Source organism: Myotis davidii, unplaced genomic scaffold (genome assembly GCF_000327345.1).
Source record: "Myotis davidii unplaced genomic scaffold, ASM32734v1 scaffold2863, whole genome shotgun sequence".
In the NCBI taxonomy this organism is placed as follows: domain Eukaryota; kingdom Metazoa; phylum Chordata; class Mammalia; order Chiroptera; family Vespertilionidae; genus Myotis; species Myotis davidii.
This window is the reverse complement of record NW_006294115.1, coordinates 352,974-358,673: the sequence shown is the minus strand read 5'-3', so window position 1 is coordinate 358,673 and position 5,700 is coordinate 352,974. Positions and strand designations below refer to the sequence as shown.

At 63.0% G+C, this 5,700-nt stretch overlaps 1 long non-coding RNA gene across 1 annotated transcript in view; it reads left to right on the top strand.

Annotated features, from left to right (window-relative positions):
- LOC107183836 overlaps positions 1-5,487 on the top strand; it is an 18,217-nt gene extending 12,730 nt beyond the window's left edge. Inside the window, exons 2-3 of the long non-coding RNA XR_001514636.1 lie at positions 5,372-5,374; positions 5,471-5,487. This is a non-coding gene — a long non-coding RNA (uncharacterized LOC107183836). The remainder of the gene's footprint in view (positions 1-5,371; positions 5,375-5,470) is intronic.
- Positions 5,488-5,700: the final 213 nt, after the last annotated feature.

Below are 5,700 nucleotides of genomic sequence, written 5' to 3'. Positions count from 1 at the left end.
CCCCCACCGACTTGGCGGCGGGTTAGCTCCGCTCGCTGCCCCTTCCCGCGCGTGGAGTCCGGCGCCGGCTCTCGTGTGTCCAGTTCTTTCGCTCATGGTCATGCCGTGAGGTTCACTCACGTGCTCGCGTGCAGCGTGGTGTGTGCGTGTCTCTCGCGGCCCTGCGGCCCATTGCCTGCGTCTCTCGCTTGTTTAACGTTCGTGATTCTGCTCTAAGCAACGTGGAGGTCTGGACGCCGTGTCTCTCAGCACTGAACCCTCGTGAGCCTGGCACCGAGTTTGTCCCATAAGTGAATGAATTGTTCTTCTTCCTCCAGGGGCCATGGGCCAGGGCCGGGCCCCGCCGCACAGTGTGTGGTCACCCCGTTTGTGGGCCCCCTCTCGGCCATGCTGGGGTGACCCGTCCAGGACCAAGTAGCTGCTCATGGAAACCTCTGGGGAGGAGGGCCCGGCGTCCGTCCTGTCCCTCTCTCCTGCTTCGTGTGTGCGTGTCCCCTCTCCATCGGGCACGGCAGACCCCCAGCCCCTTGTTTCAATCCTGGCCCCGGGCTGCTTGAGCTCCTGAAGTGAGCCCTCGGTCCCCCCCTTGGGAACAGGAGGGGGCACCCCACCATGTGTAGCTGAGGCAGGATGCAGACCGGACGCTAGAGCCTGCTGTGTGACCGCGGCCACACCACTGCCCTCTCTGGGCCTGGCCTCCCCCATCAGCACGAGTGGTCTGGCTTCGTCCCACGCCAGGTTCTCTCAGGGTTTCTGCCTGCCGGTGCTGCCACGTTGGCTGTGGGTGCCTGCCGGGGGGAGGCCCGCGGGGGGCGTGTGAGAACGTCCCTCCTCTGGTGGCTGCAGGGATGGGCTGGCAGGGCCCCGCCGCCGTCCCAGAATCACCTCCAGGCAGAAGCCGCGCTCAGCCAGGCAGGTGGCTGGTGAGGGGCCCGGCCTGGCCTTTGATGGTGAAATGTGAAATCAGGAAGCGGCTGGCTCTTGAGTGAAGTTGTATCGAAATGAATCCTTCAAGGCAAATGGGATCTTGGTTTTCTTTTCTGTTGCGAGGCCGCTGCTTCCTGCGTGGAAACGTGAGCGATGACAGGGCGCTTTCGGCCGAGAGCCAAGAGGCACGGGGGACGGAGCGCACGCTGGATGGGAACGTTAGACCCGGGACCTGTGTGCGGCCCTGGATCGCCTGCCTTCACACTCCGGGGCGGCCCACACGGTCTGTCATCCGGGGGGTCCAGAGGGAAAGGGGCTGCGTGTGTTGTCTACACGGGTAGCAAATGCACGACACGCATAGGACCACTGCATTCCTGTGCCCATAATTGAATTCAGATTCATTCCCAGCCCTCACAGCGTTTCCTACCACGAGATGGGGGATTTTAACTGAAACCCCTTTGCTAACTCTGGTCTAGGCTGCCAGCGGTCTGTGCCTGCTGCCCTGCCTGCAGACTGGGTCCCAGAATTGTGCCCGTCGGTGGCACGGGCGAAGTGGAGACGTATCTATCTTTCTCACGGGTGGTGCCGGGGGGCTCAGCCCTGTCGCCTCTCCAGTGGGGGCCTGGCCTTCTCCCTGCGTCCACCCAGGCTTTCCCACAGCTCCTGGTTCCCGGCTGCCTCTGGCTGAAACCAGAGCAGGTGTGGGGGTTGGGGGGTTTGGGGGATTAGGGGCTGACCGTGAAGCGAGGCTGCTGAGCGCCCCACGGCCGGCCCTGCCATTGCGTCCATCCCCCTGCGGTGGAGTCCGCATCCTCTGTGCTGCGGGGCCTGCACGGCGACTCCGAACGCACCTCCTGCTGCCCGTCGGGCTCCGCTGGGCTGTTCGGAGTTCTCTGCGGGCCTCTGGCTCCACAGGAAACCAGCCTCTCCCTGGTGAGGCGCGTCCCGAACCCCAGGGAGAACACAGAGAGAGGCTTCTCTCCCCAGCGCGGCCCTGCGGGCAGAGCTGGCCTCCCGGCCGGGCCCACCTCCCGCTCGCTTGGCCAGCCTTCCTTCCAGGAGCTGCCCGGGAGCTCCGTCCAGCAGGACCCCGTCCATCACCACCACCACCTCCAATGCACACCCCTCTTCCCAGCTCTCCAGCCCCTCGCGTCCTAGACACCCTGCAGGTCCTATCAGGGAACTAGCTGGGCCAGCCAGGGGAGACCTCAGGGAGGGGCGGGGCCTGCGGCGAGCTGGGGCAGGAGGGCGGAGAGCCACCCAGCCTGACCGTGGCCACAGAAGGACAGAGGCCCCGTGTTCCCAGATCCCGATTTTCAACACAACCTGGGAGATGTGAGTGTCTGTGAAATCTTCCTCTTTGCAAGCGTCGACTCATCTTTTTAAACAGCACCGCGTGGGCCTCTGGCCAGGCCTCTCTGTGGCCGCACACACACGCGCTCGCGGGACGCGGGCAGGTCCCGTGGATGCCATGTTCTTCGCCGCCGTGGCTCCCCGCGGCCTGGTCCCCACGCTACCTGGCAGGTCAGCGTGTCCTCCTCTCCCCTGCCGTGCTCACGCCCGCTCGGGGACGTTGGGCCTGATGGGGGCACATCTTGGTGACTCAGGACCCTCCTCCCTCAGGTGGAGATCACAAGGGCACCTGCTCCCTCCACGAGTGAGGGGAGGTCACGTGAGTTGGTGACCGGTGACCGTCAGCATCCTCCTAGCAGAGTGTAGGCGCTGAGCAGGGTGAGCCGACCTCTGCTCTTAGCAGTCACCTCCTCCGAGAAGCCTTCCCAGACTCTTTGAGGACAGACCGCCCCCCCTCCCCTGGCCCTGCAGCACCTGTGCACCCGCATCCCAGCACCCGTCTGCCTGGCTTCTCCGCCACCTGGACTGGGCGCACCTGGAGGGGGAGCTGTGTCTTCTCACTCGGCCAGGGCGGCCGCTGTAGAGGCTGCTGAGGGGGGTGGGCTGTGAGCAAATGGGGGCGGTAGGCCTGGTGAACTGGGGGTGACAAGCCAGGCCAGGGGTGAGGCTGGCGGGCCCCCCAGGGCGCCACATCCCCCTCTCCCTGCAGCAGCCCTGGGCCTGGACGCAAAGGCACAGGAAGTGAAATTGACAGGCAGGGACCAGCCCCCTTTCACTCCAGGTGTGAGTGAAAGGGACGAGCCCCCGGAGGTGGGAGGGGGCGGGCGTGAGTCACCGTGTGTCACGGAGGTTTTTCTGGATCATCTTTCCGTTTCAAAAGCACGAAGCCCTGTTACTACGGCCCGAGAGCCCGGAGCGCCGAATGACTGTCCCCGTGGGCCGCGGCTCGTCTCGCCTGGTAAAGTACCTGGGAGTTTTCTTTGCTCCCAGCAGGGTTGGCAGCGGGGCTGTGGGCCTCACGGCGTTGTGACGGTTCCATGCCGGCCTGTTCCTGTGCCTCTGAGCCCTGACTAATTCTTCTCCCCTTTGAGCTCACGTTTAAAAAAAAGAAAAATCATACAAAAACCCTCTGTGGTCAACCAAGACGTGCTTTGAGCCCAGCCCACTCCGGCACGTTTCTGGAGGCTGCGAAACTCCATTGAACTGCCTGTCATCACAAGGGAGCCGGCGAGTGGGGGGGGAGACAGTCAGATCACACGAGTCCTGTTTCTCGCCACGGCGCAAACAGGCGCCTGCCGGAAGCGGCCCGTGGGAAGGAGGGGGGCCGGCGAGGGCCTCGGCGAGTCTTTGCTGGGAATGATGGAGGTTTCTTGCGTTCTCACTTTCCATGACTCGCGTACGGTTATGACCCGGGACTTTTTGTGTGTGGGGTCCGGGCTGGGTGTTTGTGATTTTCAGGAGTTCTGGTAGGAGTCAGGCGGGGCGTGCATGGGGCGAACCTGACACTTACCCCAAACTTGTGTCCCGTGCGTCATTGCCAACGACCCTCGCTCATCAGGTGGGTCACAGGTTCGAGAGGTGCTTGGTGCGGCTGAGAGAATGTGTGGTGTAGAGTCCACGGGGCTTGGTCCCTCCCGGGCAATGTGGTGGGATCAGTCCCCCCACCTCTCTGAACCCCAAGTCTTCGGGAATCTGTGATATAGGATGAAAGGGACGGTGTGCAAACAGGCCCTGTGGCAGAGCGGGTGAGACGTGGTGGCTGCCAGTGGCTGCCCCTCCTCCCACTCCCCACACTCTAGGCAGATGACCTTGGAGCCGGCAAAGGTCGGCCTCAGAGGCATTCGCTTGCAGGGGTCCTTTCACGGCCCTCAATCACATCTCATTTGTTTACTGTTGGATCCCAAACAATAGGAGCTTCGGCCTGATAAAGCCTGGTCTGTCCCTGACCCTGAGCCTCGATAATGCCGAGTAAAGACGGACCGGCTCATGGACGTTAGAGCCGTGGCTTCCTCTGTGAGAGGGCCCCGCTAGGGATGTATGTGTTCACCTTGTTTGCAGTTGCTGTGAAAAGTGTTGGCTTAACACCCCACATGGGAATCGGATCGGAGGGGCCAGTGGACCTGAGTAGATGGCAGCTGGGTAGTCCTTGCTTCACCGTGACATGTGTTCAGTCGGCTTCCGTGGCAGGGAGAGCGGTGTAGAGGGCTGGGTCCCAGCTGGGGTTCCTCAGCCACATCCCTGCACCCCTGATGCCACACGAGCCTCGGGCGGGGCTGAATGGACCACGCTGGCTGTGAGGGGTGCGGGGCAGGCACTCTGGTCCCCGCAGGAGAACATGGTGTTGGGCTGGTCTTCAGCTGGTTCCTCGGGCTGGTTGCTCTGTAATTTAGTTGCGATTTCGATTCGGGCCCGGGAGGAGGTGTCACTTCCGCTTGCTCCCTCCGCCGCCATCTCGGACCCCTCCCTCCTGTCCCCTTTCAGCTGGGCACGGACCGACCCCGAGGGGCCCAGCCCTGCGCCCAGGTCCTCTCTGCCCCGAGGGGCCAGGCTGGGGTCCTTGAGGTGCGGTGCTCTTCCCACTGCCACCTCGTTGCTCCTCCAAGAGGCCACCAAAGACAGGGTGGCCGTGCCCACAGGTGTCTGCTCTGGACAGAGTGACCGCGCACGAGCTCCCCCCGCCAGGGGTGGGCGGAGCTAACAGGACCCGGAGGGCCTGTGGGCTGGGCTCTGTGCCCAGCGGTCGCCACGGCCTCTCAGTCCAGCCAGGCCTGCTCCTCTCCCGGGTCCCACCCGCTCCCCTGGACTGTCAGGTTCAAGGTGAACCTGAGGAGGGTGGCAGTGGTCCCACTGGTGGGGGTGGAGCCGTGATGCTGTCACCAAGAGCACAGGCTCTGGGGTCTGTCTGGCTCGGGTTCCATCCAGGTTCAAACTTAACCACTGTGAGCCTCAGTGTTTGTATCTGTGTAAGGGACGCAATGGTACCAGCTGCTTCTCAGCCTAGGCCTGGGGACTAGCCCAGAGAATGCACAGAAACCACGCAGCACACAGCCTCTATCAACATCGTTAATAGGCCCTGGCCAGTGTGGCTCAGTGGGTAGAGTGTTGGCCTGCGGACTGAAGGGTCCTGGGTTCGGTTCCAGTCAAGGGCACATGCCTGGGTGTGGGCTCAATCCCCAGTGGGGGCATGCAGGAGGCAGCCGATCAATGATTCTCTCTCATCATTGATGTTTCTCTCTCTCTCCTCTCTGAAATCAATAGAAATATATAAAAAAGAAACATCATCAACCCCATGGGGCTGGTGTGAGTGCTCGGAATGGGTTAGCGGGGCCGTGGCGAGAGGTCACAGTCTAAGGCGGGTGAGGTCCCCCGCGGGCGACCTCACTAACCAGGGTGATGGGCAGGGGCGGGACCCACATGCTC